This window comes from Lynx canadensis, chromosome C2, assembly GCF_007474595.2.
Source record: "Lynx canadensis isolate LIC74 chromosome C2, mLynCan4.pri.v2, whole genome shotgun sequence".
In the NCBI taxonomy this organism is placed as follows: domain Eukaryota; kingdom Metazoa; phylum Chordata; class Mammalia; order Carnivora; family Felidae; genus Lynx; species Lynx canadensis.
The window spans coordinates 80,140,552-80,159,370 of record NC_044311.2 but is presented as its reverse complement, the minus strand read 5'-3'; positions in this window follow the sequence as shown (position 1 = coordinate 80,159,370).

Sequence of the window (18,819 nt, the reverse complement as noted above, 5' to 3'; positions counted from 1 at the left end):
TAAAAATTAATCATATAAAAATAAATCCATATTTAAAGTTAATTAATTGTGATTGTAGAAAATCTGGGAATTTTATGAGTAATAACATAGGAAGATAATGAGTTTTTAAAGATATGATGTCAGCTATTTCAAAGTTCTGATGTGATATTTCTCAGGTATAACAGGTCTCACCCCAATAAGAACTCGTGTAAGACCATTGTGGTAGATTTACATACTGACAGTCCATACATGCATGTTAGGAGGAAGATTTCAAGATTCTTCACATCTACCATCTGGCCAACCATTCCATAAATGCTCAACTATGAACTCCTAAACTGGCTGGACAGAAAGTCCCATTTTAAGATAAGAATTAGGATCTTATACTCTCATATGGAAAGAAAATCTAAGTGACTTCTGAACAATCGAAGCTAATGTTATAAATTTCACACATAACATTTATGGATGGAAACCCAGCAAGGATAAAGAACAGAGCAACACCATCAACCCCTCGATCGAACTGACATTTATAGAATAATCTGCCCAACAAGAGCAGAATACACATTCTTTTCAAGGGCGCATAGAACATTCACCAAGATAGACCATATCCCAGGTCATAAACCTTATGGATGTCTCTCATGGAGCAGAGACCTTCAGACCCTCACTCAGAAAAAGGTCTCATTTTACATAAAACTGTTAGACCATCTGGAGTCTCTGACCATAACATGACAGGAGAGAAAGCAGAATTGCTTCACGATGGGCAACACTCATCAGTAATAGCTGGCTGCCAAACCATTTGGGTGGAGACAAAACAGCTATAAAATATAGACTCAAGGGCCCAAAGCAAGCTGTCTGGAGCCATCTAGTTCAGGTGCAAAGCGTAACAAGCCCAGAAATGCCCAGAAACAAAGCACTGTGCACTGGCATACTTAATGGTTTAGTAGAAAGAGCATGGGAGTCAGCTGATGAGGGTTTGGGCATGGCTCTGACACTAACCCACAAGAGTCTATGGGCCTGTCTCTTTCACTTCTTCTTTCTGGGAACTAGCTTCCTCTTGGGCAAAATGGAGTCACTAGAAGCTAGTGACTAGATCTCCAAGATGATTTCCACATCTACCTCTCTGTGGCTATTTTTGTGTTCATTCTAATTCTCTTGGGTCTTCAAGGAAAGGATGAATAAGTCTTGGTAATTTTCATGTTTGAAGTCAGGGGACAGTGTGAGACCTCAGAGGGCATATTTGCTTACATGCATCAGCTTATTCCACCCCTACCTCCCACCCCCCGCCACCAATTCTGGATCTGCTCAGAAGTATCCCAAAGGGTTCCACAAGGACATATTTACAAACAGCTTCCAAAAAGCAGTAAAATGGCAAAACAAGCCTTGCAAGAGAAATTCTGTATACCAGACAATTTAATTCTGAACAATGGACCACATGAGGATGTATAAATAACTAATTACGCTGGACAACATGAACAGCTTTTTTGGATGATTGCAAAATTGGGGAGGAAGGAAATGTGATGGGTATTTATATATTTGGGCTTCAGTCAAAGATTTCATATTCACTCTTAAGCAATTTGACTTACAAAATTAGCTCAGACAAGAACACGGTCAAACGACTCAAAACTGGCAGAGTCCGCTCTCAAAGGAGGATGGTTTGTGCCCAAGCGTCCAGAGGACTGGCATGGAGAATGGGGTGTGTCCTCTCATCTCTGCAAGATGTTTAGTTAGAGATGCCTTGGTCTCCACAATGACCTAGAGAAGTAGAGACTGGGGCATTTGTAGAAAGTGTTTCAACGGGAAGTCAAGCTCATCTTGTCACACAAGTACATATTCCTGGGTACTCAATTCCACATTTTCCCTGATTCCCTACTGTGTGATTAGTACAATGACAAATCTTGGAGATGCATAGACTGGATCTCTGTAGGAGGCACGAGATACCTTGCTTACCACTGTATATCTGGTACTGACTTCTGCCTCTGGTACCTACATAATAGGTGTACCTACATACTAGGTGTACAGAGATACTTTTTGGATCAATGACTTGTTGAATGAAATGAGTAACACACAGTCCTTACCCAAGCAGAATCCTCAGTCTAGTGGAGGACATAAAACTGTGTAATTCTGTCTAATCCAGAGCAGGTGTCAATGCATGCGGTCACTGAGGTGCCAAGGGCTCTGTGAGCACAGAAGAGATAGAGCAGTCCATTCTGATCGTAGAGATTGGCAAAGCTCTTTCATTCCTCCTGCAGGGCCCTCACACACCCATTTTTCCATTGCTACTCTCTGCCTAAATCCTGTTTATCTTCATAACATCACTTCCAGAGAAGCTTTCCCTGACTCCACAGATGCAAATAAATACTCCCTCTCTTCTGCATCGTTTTGCCTCAGGGCACCATGTTCTTTTTCTTCCAAACACATAGAACAACTCATTATTAATATTTACATATGTGTTTATTTGTGTAAAGTCTACTCCTGCACGACTGAAAGCAACAATGTGTGTGTTGTTCATGGGTATCTCACCAACACCTAGCATGATGCCTAATGCGCAGGGGTGCAGAGGACATTTTTTAAGTTGTTCATGGGATACACGAATAACTCTCAACAAAGGAAGTAGAATTTGACCAGGACCTTGAAAAGGGGGGATGGAACAGCATAACCAGAAGCAAGAAGAGGAAAGGTACAGACAGGAGACACTGACCTGGTCACGAGGAGCAGACCAGTGTTTACCACAAATCATGGGCTAAGGAACGGCAGTGGGAACAATCAGTGGTTTTTGAGTAAAAGAAATAAAATGACCAGAGCTGGAACTTGCCAAAGTGGCTCAAGAAGCTCTACGAAGGACTGACTGGTAGAAGGAGAAACTGGAGAGAAGGAGATAGCTCTGAGGTTCCTAAAATGCTCCATGAGAAAAATGAAGGAGGTCTGACTGGGGCAGCCCTAGGAGGAATGAAAAGATCAAAGACATGGTGGCAGGAGGAGTGAATGGAATTATATGTGCAGAGAAAGAGAAGAAGAATTCATCAATAGCCCACAAGTTCCCATCTGGGAAAGTGGGGAAGGGAAGGGATCTGTGAGCAGAGATTGCATACACAGCAAAACACGGAGGAGCACGGGAATGAGTGAAGTAAGAGAATCTCACGTGGAACTCTGGTGTTGGAGGTGTTGAAGAGCCATCAACAGCAACTACCAGGCAGAAGGAAGGAGTTCAGGACTATGACGTGAATTAGGGCAACACCTGCCCAGAGTGTGTACTGCAGTTGGTAAGCCTTAGATGAGAACTCCCCGGGACATATCGCCTCCATTTTCCTGCACAAAGTCTCAGTGTGAGCCTCAGACAATGACCCCAGAAGAGGGGTTCCAGAATCCCCCACAATGCTAGCACCCTGTTTCTGCCTTCTTTGCTGGTTACTAGACGGCAGAGGCACACCCTGCTAGTCATTTAATTGTGGCACATGTGTAACCATTCATTGCTCTTGGATCCTGGAAATTGCCTTTCTACCTTGAGGATCTTCTTGACACTCTCTCCTGCTGTGCCCTTCCAACCAGTGACTGTGCCCTGAGCTTACCCTGCACTAACTCTTCCCCACGTTAACACTCCAAGTAGCCAGATCTGAATACACCCAGGCCACATTGAACCTTGTGTGTTCATCAAGGATATGATGGACTTGGAGAGAAAAAACACACAGAGCTAGAAAAAAATTCGGCTGATGGTAGAAAACCTTAGCTTTGACTGACAGCAAGATCACACCCTTAAGTGTTTCCAAACTTAAATAATGGGGAAAAACAGCCAAGTGCCAGACTCGTGTGAAGGAATTTCTCAAGGTGAAGGATACCACATGGTTAGTTGGTCATGACAGGTGACAGAGAGGACATTGTTTCTCACCGGTCATCCAGGGTTGGGGTTGGACAGGGGTGCCAGACTGATGCAGACATGCTCAGCTCTCAAAGAGTTTTTCCTTGAAGGACAAAGACAAAGGCAGGATGAGAACTCTACCAGCTGCTTCCTTCAGGAAACCCTGCTGTGGCAGAAGTAGCCCCTCACAGATCCGCCAAGAATGAAGCTTTTAAAATTACCACCGACAAGGACACAGGGTCAGAAGTTTCTAGAACTACTTGAGTCAAAGAAGCACAGGGGAGATGGGGGTTCTGCTGTCAGATGTGAGTGATTTTGAACCCTGGCCCATACTCTGACCCCCTGGAGATACCTTTGGAGGTGAAGGGGGGATCCTACCTAGTAGCTGACGATCTACACCAGGCATTTGTTCTTTTCAATGCCCCAAAGTGTTTATCTTGAGCCTTTCTGCAGGAGCAAGAATATTAGTGCAAGGTGAAGGGTTCTGGAACAGAACCACAGCATGCCCCTCCACCTCTCTAAACAATGCCTGCCATTTTGTCTCAATTTCAAAATTACATATCTTGTCTTTGGTAGAGACATTTTTTTTCCTTACCACGAGAGGCAGCAAACTTGGATGAGAAAAGGTGAAAGAAAAAAAAAAAAAAAAAAAAAAAAAGAGCACCCTTTGCCTTCCAGTCTCTTGGTTTCCCTGGGCCTCAGTTTCATCAGGTGTCCAGACGAGGGGACGATCCTTGCTTGAGCATTCTCAGGTTGTTATGAAGAGTAGTCACATGTGCATATGGGAAAAGCCTCTGCACTCTTAAACTCTCCACGCATCAGAGATTATAATCATACACTGGTTAAACCCACCAGGTAGATTTTCTTCTACTACCTCAATTGCTCTCCATTTTCCCTGAGGGTCATGAAGTATGTTAAGAGGCAGTCACTGGCCACCTTGGGCTGCCTGCGCCCTGTTGGTGCCAACAGTGGGACTATGGAGCACAAGGCAGATCAGCACCTCTGGTCTGCAACAGCTATTTGCACTGTTTATGTTAGAGTACATAAAATAGGAGAGGAAAGTAGACTTAGTCCTGCCGTTCGTACTCTGTAACAAATCATAGCCATGCTGATCTGAGAAAATTGGACCAACCAGACTTGCCTAGAATGTTCTCAAAATAAGAGAGTTTATTTGATGGATGGGAACCTGAGGCCAGATCATCCTGGGTTCCGGCCTCAGTGGGCCACTCCCTGGCTGGGTGATGCCAACAAGGTCACCTAACTTCTCGTTGGTATAATGTGGCTTAATACCATCAACCTACAAAAAGAGCTTTCAATATTAAATTAAACGAAGTAATAACTATGAAAGCGTCTGTGACATAGTAAGTCTCTACACATATGGATTTCCTACTTTCCCGACAGGGACAGAGAAAAGAAGTAATAAAAAGAAGAATAGTAATAGCAGGTAATGTTTAAATAGCATTTATGGTATAGAAGGCACTATTCTTGGAACTTTAATTGTATTGGCTCAGTTAGCCTTCACAACTGTTTTCATCTTCATGTCATAGGCGGGTGAGCTCAAACTCAGCATGATTAAGTACCTACCCAATGTCACGTTGCGCACAGGAGTAGAACCAGGATATGATGCAGGCCGCCTGCTACTCAACACGTTGCACTCACCCACCTCGCGATAGTGCTTCCTGTTATTGCAGATATTAACCCACAGGGGTCCCTTCAGCTTTGTTCTGAGATTTGATACATAGGCTTTTATCCTCTTATTAATATGGAATCGCTTTCTAGAAAATATATATTCTAATTGTTTTTTTTAATTTTTTTTAACATTTATTTATTTTTGAGACAGAGAGAGACAGAGCATGAACAGGGGAGGGGCAGAGAGAGAGGGAGACACAGAATGTAAAACAGGCTCCAGGCTCTGAGCTGTCAGCACAGAGCCCGACGCGGGGCTCGAACTCATGGACGGTGAGATCATGACCTGAGCAAAAGTCGGACGCTTAACCAATCAAGCCACCCAGGCGCCCCTAATTGTTTTTTTTTTTTTTAATATTGCAAATGTGCTTTCCTGTTGCTTGTAGGGATTTAGCTTCTGACAAGCTTGCTAATTGAATGTTTTTTTTTCCTCCACCTAACCTACCTTTGCAAAGTTCACATGCAGTTATTTATCGTTTAAGAGCATCATATATGTAAACTGAAGTATGTTTATTAAGGTTAGAATGAACAGCGGTTGATTTGATTTCCCTGATTGGGTAACTGGGGAAGTGAACAGGTAACTGGGTATTTACAGAAGAAGGTCAGCAGTGGTTCCTGGGAAAGGCCAGTCAGATCCATTCCAGAAGCCTTTGCTCAACCTTGTTTCCCCCAGAAGGACCCCACTGTGGGTCAGGGAAGGAAAACACCGTGTGCACATTTGCCTATGGCTGGTTCATTCTCTCGAAAGCTACACTCTGGTCTCATCTACTCTGACACATGCCGAGGCACTGATGTCTGCAGAATGAAACCAAACCTTGGCTAGGCATCAAGGGTCTCCACCTTCATCTGGCTCCAGACCACTTCTTCCATCATGCTTCAGACCTTGCTCTTCCCCAGTCACTCCCTCCTCTGGGCCCTTGCACTGCCGGTTCCTTCCCCTTTCACTAGTAAGTTTTCAAAACTGTTTAAACTGCACCTTCCCCACATATATGTCCCAGATACCCTCCATCCAGAACAGATCTTTTTTTTTTTTTTGCTTGAGTTTCCCACTGTATAGAATTATATTGCTATTTTAGAATTGATCACTGATCATCTTGTGTGTGTGTGTGTGTGTGTGTGTCTGTTCCTTTCACCAAGAGAGAGCCCCTAATTGGTAGGGTGAAGGTGATACTCATCTAGGAATACTCCCACAGTCCATGAACACAATTCCTGAGGAGAGGAAGCTTTCAGTGAATTTTGGCTTACTTGAAATGAGCTTCTAACCCAGTAGAGTGAAATCATTTCATGACTTTGCTTTGAGCTAACAGCCCACACCCAAAAGCTAAACCCACCAATGAACTTTTCCTCCAGTGGCTGTTAAGATAGCACAAGCCATCAATCTCAGAGACAGAGGGAACACGCAGCTTTAAGCATCTGGAGATTTACTTAACTAAAGGTGTCATTCTACCAGAAAGTATGATTGTGATGCCTCTTACCATCCAGGGTATGAATAAAAATAATTATAGTGATAAATTCGTGGCAGGAGCCATTGATTTTTAGAAAGGAAAATTAATAATGCATCATGGAATTGTAGTTATAGACTCTCACTCAGGTATCCTTTTCATATTCCCAGATAAGAAAAATTCAAGCTATAGCACTTTACAGTTGGTACATCAACATGACTTCATTCTCATACCAACATAGAAAAGCTGGACTCACTCTCAATTTACAGAAAAGAAAACTGAGGACCAGCCAGGCAAAGAGACAAAAAATTATTTAGTGCTGGATTTGGGTCTCACACTCAGGACCCCTGCCTATATCCTGGGTGCTCTTCTCCTAGGCTTTGTGCTGTAGACTGAATGTCTGTGTCCTCCCCAAATTCATGTGTTGGAACCTAATTCACACTGTGATGGTATTTCGAGGTAAGTCTTTGGGAGGTGGTTAGATCATGAGAAGGAAGCCCTCATGAATGGGATTAGTGGCTTTATTTAAAAAAAAAGAAAAGAAAAGAAAGAAAAAGACCACAGAAAGTTCCCTCATTTCTTCTGCCATGTGAGGACACAGTTCTCTGTGAACCAGGCAGTAAGCCCTCATCAGACAAAGGAACTGCCAATGCCTTGATCTTGGACTTCCCAGTCTCCAGAGCTGTGAGAGATAAACATATGCTGTTTCAACCACTCAGTCTATGGCCTGTTTGTTACAGCAGCCTGAATGGACTAAGACACATCACTCAGGGTCTCAGGAGCCTGCTCAGGGTAAGGTTTTCAGATGAGTGGTTTCCTCTCCAGGCCCTCGGGGTCCTTGCAGAAGTCTCGTCTGTGTTTGTATCACTCCAGCCGCAGTTGGTGAAGTACAAGTTAGGTATCTCAGCTGTGGAATCGTTCATTCCAGAGTGTTTCCATGTTCTCTAGTAACATTTCAGGTTGTTTTGTTTTTCTTCAATCCAATTCTTCTGCCTTCAAGAAATAACTATACCTGGGGCACCTGGGTGGTTAAGTCGGTTGAGCATCAGGCTTCGGGTCAGGTCACGATCTCGCAGTTTGTGGGTTCGAGCCCCACGTCGGGCTCTGTGCTGACAGCTCAGAACCTGGAGCCTGCTTCGGATTCTGTGTCTCTCCATCTCTCAGCCCCTCCCCTGCTCATGCTCTGTGTCTCTCTGTCTCTCAATAATAAATAAACGTTTATAAAAAAAGAAAAAGAAAAAAGAAATAACTATACCCTAACTCTCCAAACCACTCCTTCTCCTCATCACTTCTACCCTACACAATACATTGGCTGAGTCTTTCAAGCAACTTCTTTCAAAATGAAATTGGTGACCTAACTGTACTCAGTGGAGTAAAACATTAATTCACAGTATAAGCTCCCTGGTTGCCCAGAACAGAGCTTGGCAAACAGAAGGTGTTCAATACATATTGACCGTTGAATAAAGTAAACAAAACAAGAAATAATAGTATTAATAAGCATATTACTTAGAGTCATGGAAGTAATCACAATAAAAACTAGAGCAAGGATGGTTAGAAGTCATTGCCTCCGAGTGAAATGACTCATGGTGGGAAGGGCATGAATCAGGAGACTGCTGCCTTCATTATATGCCTTCTGGAGTATTTGATTTCAGGGAGGAGTCAGCCTAATCCAACTGAAGCCTTTGCTCAGTGTTCCTACCTGCAAACACTGCACCCTCCCCACCTGAAAACAGCAAACCACCCACAGCACAAAGGCCCTGCGTCTCCACCTGTTTTAACCATGTGGCTGTGTTACTGTAATACAAATCCGAACCTTAAATATATTTTATAAATCAGTTTATATTTTTCACGACTTGTGGTTTGTGAGTCATACGAAGGACCACCAGCCTCTATCAAGCGTCCTTTCTTCCACTCGCCTTCCTGTAGCTTGGAAACACGAGGCCAAATGGAAGAAATAAATAAAAGCCGATGGGGGACCACATTGCCCTTTCACACATTCCACGCCACGTCTTGCAGAGCGGTTTGCTAAACCTCTCCCCACCAGTTTGGTCAGGAACCCATAGCCAGAGCACACGGGAGCCCCCATCCACTCCCATTTCGTGCAGAGGGTGAAGGGACAGTCTCTCCAGGTTGATCTAATAGAGCCCAGGACATGCCCATGGGACTTCCAATTAGCCTGGCACTGAGGGTGCCTGCGGATGGCTATCATACTGGAAATGACACTACTGAAGCAAAAGCTCAAAACAAATGTTCAAGGCTGAAATTAAGGCAGAGAGATGAAGATCAGTGGGTGGGAGGAAAGAAATGCATGCTCTGGGCTCGCCTGTGCTGCCCAAGTGGCTGAATGAGTCACATGTCTGAACCATAGTCTGTTCCCCAAGGACAGGAGGACAAAATCCTGCTCTGCCAGCCTCACGGGGTGGTTGTGACAATTGGAGGAGATACTGAGTGTTAAAAAGTTTGGGGAGCCATAAGGCTCTGTGTATTTTGAAAGATTTTTGTTATCAGACATTGGGCTGGAAAGAGAAGGAGAAATTGTTTTTTCCCCTGGCCTGGAACTTTGACTCATGGAGTGGCTGTCTCAGCAGCTTTGGGGCAGACCTAAGGGACGAATTCTGGCCTCCTGCCTCCTGTCCCAGTTGTTAAAATCCAGCACAGCTCTGTAGAACAGAATGCATCACATAGATGTAATCTTTAAAAGCAAACCCGGAGGGGCCCATGTGCTGCCCTCCAGGCCCTCCCTGCAGAACCCCTGGAGGGACAGTCCGGCTGACTCTCTGAAACCTGTGCTTTCTCCCCAGGTTTAACCTTTCAGAGGCAGATTCAGAAAATAGACACCGAGGGCCTACTATTTCTGGGAAATCTTCCTGCATTTACTTGAATCCTAACAACCCTGGGAGGTAGGTGCTATTATCCCCTGATTTTCAAGATGAGAACGGAGGTAAAGGTTCAGGAAGCTATGCAAAAACCTGCATACAATTCAAGGCCTGAGTCTCCAGACCTTCATGGTGACTGGATGTGGGGCCAGGAAACCAGCTTGAACAGTGTCAGGACCTGTGCTCCAGGCTAGGCGGGGTCAGAGGTGGGGGGATACACCACAGTCCCCACTCCAGGAAAGTTCTAGAAGCTTCCAGGAGGGGCTTCTCTACCCCAGCAACAACAGTACTGCCAGCCTTGGAGGAAGATGTTGAGAGGTTTTGCCTTCTCATGTGTGTTCCCGGCTTTCCATTCTGAGAGGTCCTTGCAGGAGACTGTTATATCCATGACAGATCTCCAGGGGTCTCCCTATGGCAGTGGACCCTCTCCAAGTGGCATGCTCAAGTCAATCTCACCCAGGCAGAGGGGGCATGGCCTGCACAGTTTCCTAGCTAGCTATGGCCTCATTTGAGAGAATCTGAGTTCCCTGTAGCACCTGGGGAAACCTACAGTAGGTTCCAGAGGGGCCTCTTAGTCTCTGGTCAAGACAAGACTCAGTTGAGAGGGCTATCATCCTGGACGGAAGGCAACTATTATATTCTCTAAGGATTTGGGGAGGCCTTGCAAACTTTGTCTCAGAGTTTTTTCTATCTACCTTGATGATACAGATTCCAGTTCAAGATTAGGGGACACTGGCTTGAGAGTACCCTTAAACTAGAAATTTCACTGAATCTCTGGATCTAGAGAAAACTCTGGCAGGAAGGCTGGGACCCCAGATGGAACAGGAACTTCTGCTGGTAGAGGGTATGGGTATTTCCACGGGCCTAAGAGGCATCTCTGCTCCTGGTCTCCCCAGAAGTGGTCTCCACTTCTTACAACTATCCTTTAAGTCAACCCCTGGTCCCTCCAGCTCCCACTCCAAGCTACAGGGAGGTATGCGCACCTCAGGGCACCTCACAACTCACAGACTGCCTCCCTGACTGTAGCCTGAGGCTTCCTGATGTGGGTTTGGGGGAATCAGGCTCTGTGGCTGTAGGAACCTTGGGCCCAAGGCAATCCTGTTTTTGGTACCCAGCAGCAGGAATCACCCAGGCCTGGGCCCATCACATGGGGCCATGTATTGTTGGGGCTCCAGGAGGGCTGAGGGTATGAGAGGGTCAGCTTAGGGCTGCTGTGGAGGACAGGCAGAAATTACCACATAGGCCCTTTTTGTCCTCAGCCTCTGAGAGGAAGCGGGTTGGCTTCCCTGGCTGGTGGCAGTGGGCTGGTAAGGATCTGATTCTGATACCTGCATTCTGACAGGGAAGGCAGAGATCCTGGCTGGGCCTCTCTATGAAGACCTTGAAAGGGATATCTGAGGGGGTGCCTGGCTGGCTCAGTTGGTAGAGCACCAGACTCTTGATCTCGGGGTCATGAGTTCGAGCCCCACAGTGGGTATGGAGATCACTTTAAAAAGAAAGAGAAACAAAGAGGGAGTGAGGGAGAGAGCAAGGAAGAAAGGAAGAGAGGGATATCTGAGGTTGGAGATGGGCAGTGATGAGGGAGCATAAAGCAAGCTGACAGGCCATAAACACTCCCCCCCTCCAACCAACCCTGCAGCACACCTGGCTGCCCAAGAACAAAGGAAAGGGGAAAAACAAATGGCTGATAGAGATCATAGTCCTGCAGGACCTGATCCACCTATTTACAAATATTTTAGTAAATCACAAGAAAAAGTCAATCTTATCAATAGCCTAATCTCCAGAAAACTATAGACTCTGTTTCCTGGAGCCCCAATATCACCCCTCCATAGTGATATGGGAAACAAAGGCAGAAGGAAATGGCAGATAGAACTCAATTTCCTTATAACCTGCAGCCCACTGGCAAATACTTGAGGTGGGCAGAGTGAGACATTTTTCCAGGAACTCCCTACTGTCTTAATGCTAATACTTTGCTAGAGGGAAAACAACCTTAGCTTGACACTGGCTAGGCCTCCAGTATCCTGTGAGTCTTTAGCATATGAAAATCCCACTGGAAGCTTCCCATGCACTTTACCTCCCCCAACTCCATAGTACAAAACCAGTGTCTCATCTTCCTGCCCATGGGTCCTGTCCCCGTGCTTCAATAAAACCAAAGACTTCTTCAAGAATCTTTTCTTGTCTGTCAGCCTTGGACCCCAAGAACCCCACTCTCACCCCCAAAAATCTCATCAGGTGGAATCTGCAGGATTGGGACAGAAAAGGGGGCAGTCACTGAATTTCAGGCCTCAGAGTCCAAGGTGTCTTTGGAGGGCACTGGATACTAACTTGAACTAGAAATAATTCAGAGAGAACTTGTGTGTATTCTAGCTCCCAGAGAGGAGGAAAGGATTTGGTAGTGCCTGGAGCATGATCTTGCTTGGAGAACTGCAGGAGCCACTTCTTTCCCTGCAGTCTGTGGAAATAAGTTCAGGGGTCTCTCATTCTGAGCTTTGTTACATCAAGCAGGAGAGGCCACTGATGGGCAGGGTCCTTGTCAGATTCCTCTGGCACAAACCCAGGAGCTCACAGTAGAAAGACTAGGTGAGAGTGTGGTTTAGCACTGTCCTGGCCAGATTGCAAGACCCTGGAGGTTTCAAGTACAGTCAAGCCCTTCCACTCCCACATCCCCTCCCCCCAGGGGTTACACAAAGTCCAGGCTTATGGGCACAAGCAACTTGTCAGGGGAACTTAAATCTAGGCAAAGGGCAAAGGCTGCCAGGCCAGCTGCTAACTCAGGAAGGGCCTAGGAGGGTCCTGGGTGGCAAGTGGAGCATGACAGATAGTTGGGGACCAGCAGTGAACAGAGATTCAGGTAGCAATGAGGGTTGGGGGGCCTAGAAGCAGGTGCACACCTGGGCCAGGCTCGGGGGCAGGCTGGGTCCTGTTGGGGTAGGGAACACGAGAAGAAAATCAAGGGTATTAGTAAGAAGATAGGATCCTAGTCCGAGAGTTTATAAAGGCAGGGGTTCAGGGAGAGGAGAAGTAGGATTGGACCCAGGTTCCAAATACAGGCAGAGGATCACAGCACTGGGGCCAGGACTCACAGGTTACTTCTGTTCCAGCACTACTGACCCAGGGCTCCTTAAGTTCTAACGAACATTTTTCTTAATAAAAGCAAGATTTACCCATTGCAGAATGTAGGGCCAGGCTGAGCCTTTACAGGGCCTACATGAAATCTGGTACAAGTTACTGGACGGAAAGCTAGTGAGCCAGGAGGGGGCTACAGAGCCCGATTCCATCCCTAAATCCCTGTTTGACTTTTACTAAATCCCCTCACCTCCTTGGACCTTAGTGACTCTGCAGGGGTCACAGTAGAGGCCTGTGAAGCCCAGCATCCCAGAGGGGCCTAAGGGACCCATAAGGAGATCAGGGGTCAGAGAAGAGCAAGGCTCAGAAAGGGAGACCACAACCCTCAGCCCACAACTGCCTATGACGGCCATTTTTTTTTTTTTTTTTTTTTTCTTTAAGAAGGCTCTGTTTTTAAGTTGAATGTGTTGAGTTTCCATATAAGCTTTTAGGTAGAAGCCACAACAAGAAAAATATAAAGAGGAAGAAAAAAAAAAAAAAGGTGGGGTAAAGAATAGAAAAGGAAAGAAGGAAGACAAGGAAGACCAGACGAGAGTGCTGGGCTAGATGGTCTCCAAGCGTCTCAGTCCTGCTGGGCGCTGACTCACCACGATGCTCTCCTGCCCACATTTTCAGGAACCATTTCTGTTCCTTTCTGCCATCCTCGCAGGGAAGAATCCATACATAAGCCCAGAAAAAGCCAGTGGTTAGATCTCATTTCCCAGCTCTGAAGAGTGCTGGCTCGCAGAAGAGGAAACTGGGGGGTGATGTGGGCTGGGAGGGAGGAGGCCTGAGGCCCTGAGCTGTAAATCAGGCTCAGAGGTTTGGATACCCTGCTGCGTGACCTTCAAATGCCCCTCTGGGCTCCAGAAACCCGCACACTAACACACAGGCTGAGGGAAGCATGCCAAACTCCCAGGCTAGGCCGCCCCTGGAAGCTGGGCCCACTCAGAGGAATTATTTTGAATTTTCAGGAAAAACTGCTCAAAGCCAAACCTTCCCTCCCAAGAACAACACAGGCTGGGAATTTTGACGTGCTTGGGAGATGAAGGCTTTGGGCCACTCTTGGCCGATGTCAGGCCAGTGAGACCCACAGATAACACCCACACCCAAATCAGTACGTATGGATCATAATTACGATTTCTTTTTACTCTAAATACTTCCCAGTCTTGCCAAGCCTCTGGGCTTCCTGACATACTTGAAATGGTTTTGCTCTACTATTTCTCAGCCTGACTGTGTTATTGCACAGTTGTCTCTCAATATTCAGCCCACAGGTTTAGTAATTCCACAAGAGTGTGGAGACGTGGCACATCCAGACGACACTGAAGATTGCCTTTATGTGTACACCCCCACCCCTACCCCCAGTGAGAGCACTCTGCCTCTCTGTCACACAAAAGGAGGATTAGTTGAAACTGTCTGAGAGTATAGGGTAGTGGAATGAGCAATGGATTGGGAGTCAAGAGAGGAATCCCCTAGAGCCGCACCAACTGACCTGCCCTCCATGTGAGCGCTGGTAGGTCACTTTCTCTTTCCAGGCCTGTTTCCTCATCTGGGAAATGAGGGGGCATCCTTTATTCACTCGACTGACATTCGCCAGGAGCTTACTCTCTGATGAAGTTCTCCTTGACCAAGGTCAAAGCTCAAGGAATGGCACAAAAGCCACATCAAGACCAATTAACTCTGGAAATCACGAGGGTATCTGACGTCAAAGTCAATTTTGCTTTTGTAAAAGAAATGGATTAGGCACATCCTCATCCCTCTGTCAGCTCACAGTAGAATGAAAGAGAGGGACACGGAAGGACAATCACCTATCAGCAGGGAAATGCTTTTCTAGCAGTTACCTGGCTATCATGGGGATACAGACAGAGTAGCTCTACAATGTGTCCCAGCAGAGGGGACAGCTAAGTTGAATACTAAAGGCCAAGCACAAGACAGAGAAAGGAAGGGAGGCAGAGGGAAGAATATGGAGAGGAGTTTGGTAGGTTCAAGAATTTCAAGCAATTCTTCTATGATGAGACAATGTGGGGTGAGAAGGGAAAAGGAAGTAAGAGATTAGGCAAATCAGATCTCCAGGAACCTGTGTGCTTCAGGCTACAGGGTTTAGGTTAGGTTTTGTTTTGTTTTGTTTTCCCTGAAGGCAACAAGGAAACACCAAAATGCAGGATGATAACATAATCACATTTGTATTTTAGACATCTCACTCTGGCTGTCTTACAGGGCATGGTTTGGAAGGGGAGAGAAATGGAAGGCAGGGAGATCACTCCAAGAAGCAAGAGGTCATGGTAGTGTAACCTGCATCCGGCACAATGGGAATGAAGAAAGGGAAGTGAAACCAAAGCATATAGTAAGGGCCTTGACTAGATGAGCATTTTCCATTTCTAACTTTCTAGGACTCCACAGCTAAAGAAATCTCCCCGCACACATTTCACCTCCCATGTTCACCACCCCTCTCCCCACCGCCCCCACACTGAGAAGTCTGGCTGGCCCCTCCCACTCCCAGGCTCGGATAATAGGTGTGGCAGCGGGCCCAGAAGTTCCCGCCATCTTCTCTACCAGCATGTTCTGTTGCCTGAGCAGTTGGCCGCCGCCATGAGTGTTAATTGGAGAGACATCTGAAGTGACCAGACTGGTTACGCCGCCGCCATGATAGACACACTCCATCTGCTCTAACAAGGCGCCTCTCAGTACACACGCGAGGCCAGCCCGATTCTCTGTGCCCGGGACTTGTTAGAAGTGAGACTCAAAGAAGTTAGATGCATAGGATTTTAAACTGAAAACCGTCTCGGAGAGCATGGGGTGCATGCCCTTTAGTTTGATAAGGAAAATAAGGCCTCGTCTTGCCCAGGGTTACAGTAGGAGCCCCTGGCCAGGTCTTCGGGGCTGCCCTCTGCCCGTTGTAGATGGATAAGGTGTGAAGCTGGGGACTGAGCTTCTCAAATCAGAAGCTGACCAGTAGAGGGGCCCCTGGATGGCTCAGTTAGTTAAGTCTGGGACTTCAGCTCAGGTCATGATCTCACGGTCTGGTGTGTGGGTTCAAGCCCTGCATCAGGCTGTGGAGCCTACTTCAGATTCTGTGTCTTCCTCTCTCTCTGCCCCTCCCCCGCTCACGCTCTCAAAAAAAAATTAAAAAAAAAAAGAAAAAAAGAAACTGACCAGTAGAGTTCCCTGAGCAGATTATTTGCTCAAATTGTTGACTAACTGGTAAGGGACCTGACTAGGGTGGAATTTTCATTGAAAAAAAAAAAAATCAATTTCTTAGAAATTTTCAATTTAAGGTATTCTATTATCTAGCTGGAAAAGATTTCAGAAATAGTCTAGTCCAATGGTTTTCTGACTGGTATTTGTTTTGCTTTAGTAGTGGGACTGGGGCTCAGAAAGGGGAGCACTCAGGCAAGAAGACTGAATAAGTGACTGGGTGTGATTAGTACCAAGCTCTTGGAACCCCAAGCACATACTCCACATGCTTTATCTTATTTGGTCTTCACAAGCCCCTCTGCTGCCCACTCCCTGCTCTGCCCTTAGTAGGGACATGGAGGAGGAAGGCTCCAGAAGGAGTAAGTATGTCTATCTTATTTTTAGCCCTAAAATCATATAGAACATATCTTCTAATATTCCCTGATTGTTGCATGGCATTGTGTAATTATTTACTCACGCTTACCCATGTAATGCCATGATAACTGTGAGGAATGTTTGGGTATGCCTATTTTATGGAAGACACAGAGGACAAGGAGTTGCCACCCAGTCCATAAGTGGGGGGCCTGAGACCCAGCTGTCTCAGTGTTTGGACCCCCATCCAGGGACCACTGTAATCGGGAGTTATCACTCATCCAGAGAGTATCCACACTCTCATCAGTTGCCTTTTGTGGACTTTGTTCCAGTGGTGAATAACAGAGAATGTCTGTTGCTAAGCCGCAGCATTACAAAGAGCAGTGCAACTTCCTTGATTGTAGTTCATCAACCAGGGAGAGCGAAAGCCATTAAAGAGGCCAATCTGGGACTTGTAATTAATCAGGAGCAAAGGTATCTTTGAGGAACCAGCAGCGACTAGAGATGTCAGAGAAGAGAAGTTCATAACTTCATGAAGCCCCCCATCTTGGCCTCCACTACCTCCCGAGGTGCTGAGAAGGTAAATAGGTCTGAACCAGCCCTGCCACAAAGGACACCGGCAAAGCTATGTGGCCGATGCTAAAGTCAGCAAGGTCTGCAGTGCAGGTAAGATTCAATGCCAGGGGACCAAGGAAGTGCTACTGGAACAAATGGTCATCTGTGGGCCCAAGGCATATGCTCCGTCTGGGTGGGGGAGCGAGGACCATGGCTGGGGGAGGCTCAGGACTGGGTCATCTCCTCCCCAGTGGACACTTTCATAATAGGTAGAATCTGGCCAGACTGATCCTGAGAGAGAGAAGGCAGTGGGAAATGCAGCTACAAGCAGGGCCATGGCTCTGTATGAGGAGCTTCAAATGCATTCTACTTTAGCCAGTTTGTGTTCACATGGTGATTGACAGCTGCCTGAGTCTTAGAAGCAGCTAAAACTCTCTCACGATAATAATAGTGATAAAAATAATAAGAATAGCAGCACTAATTATAAGCATAAATATTATAATAACTACTATTAAGGACAGCTAACAGACAAAAACAGTTTTGAGTCTGCTAGAATTCTTTAATATTCATTATTGCATTTGCTTTTCACAAAACCCACAGGAGGCAGGCAGAGCAGGAATGGCAAATCACACCCATTTTACAGAAAGAAGCTAAGACCCAGAGACTAGGAGTGAGTTGCTCAAATCATACGATCATTTAGTGGCAGAGCAGCGAGGATTCAGAGATCGGAGAGTAGAGGAGGAAAGCTGAATAAGTTGGGCCTGGGCTAAGCCCAATAAAGAGGGATACCGATTTCCCTTTGGAAGGCACGCATATCATTGTGCCTTCTGGGCAAGGGGACGTTGAAAGGCCATGCTGTTGAATGAGGAATCCAGAATGTCAGAGAGGGGGAATGTGACTTACAAGGAACACTTTAAAAAGGGAGATGCTGGGCTCTTGAGCACTCAGTTAAGCATCCAACTCTTGCTTTCACTGCAGGTCAGGATCCCCTGGTTCCTAAGTTCGAGCCCCACATCACATTCTGTGCTGACAGTGGGGAGCCTGCTTGGGATTCTCCCCCTCCCTCTTTCTCTGCTCCTCCTCCTGCTCATGCTCTCTCTCTCTCTCTCTCTCTCTCAAAAATAAATACACTTAAAAACATTTTTGTAAAAAGGGAGCTGCCTGTCTCTGGGCCTTGAGCACAGAATGGACAACGTTCACAGTTGCCTTGTCCTCAACTGCATGATAGAAGCACAGAACCAATAGAGGAGAAGAATAAATAAGCCACTGAGTAGACACACGTACAGAATTGCTCTTCAAGATCATGTTTACATCTCTGCCTTGTCCCCTCCCCTGCTCTGATGGGAACTCCTGGATATCCACGACTTGATCTTCTACCTCTCTGGGTCCTCGGTGCCTGTTACATTGCCAGGCACATAGGTTGCTCAAAACATGTGGAATCCATGCATGCATGAAGGAATGAATAGAAGAATACATCAGGGGGCACCGGGGTGGCTCAGTCGGTTGAGCATCCAACTTCAGCTCAGGTTGGGGATCTCACAGTTCGTGAGTTCGAGCCCCGCGTCAGGCTCTGCTGTCAGTGCAGAGCCCGGTTTGGATCCTCCGGTCTCCCCTCTCTTTCTGCCCCCCCTCCCGGCGCACGCTCTGTCTCTCAAAAATAAACAAACTAACAAACAAATAGAATAGGATTACATCAAGAGGAAACCTTCTTTGAGATTAGGGGTGTTGAGTACAACTCCTAACCGAAATGACCTGCTCCTTCATGCCAAGAACTTGGTGT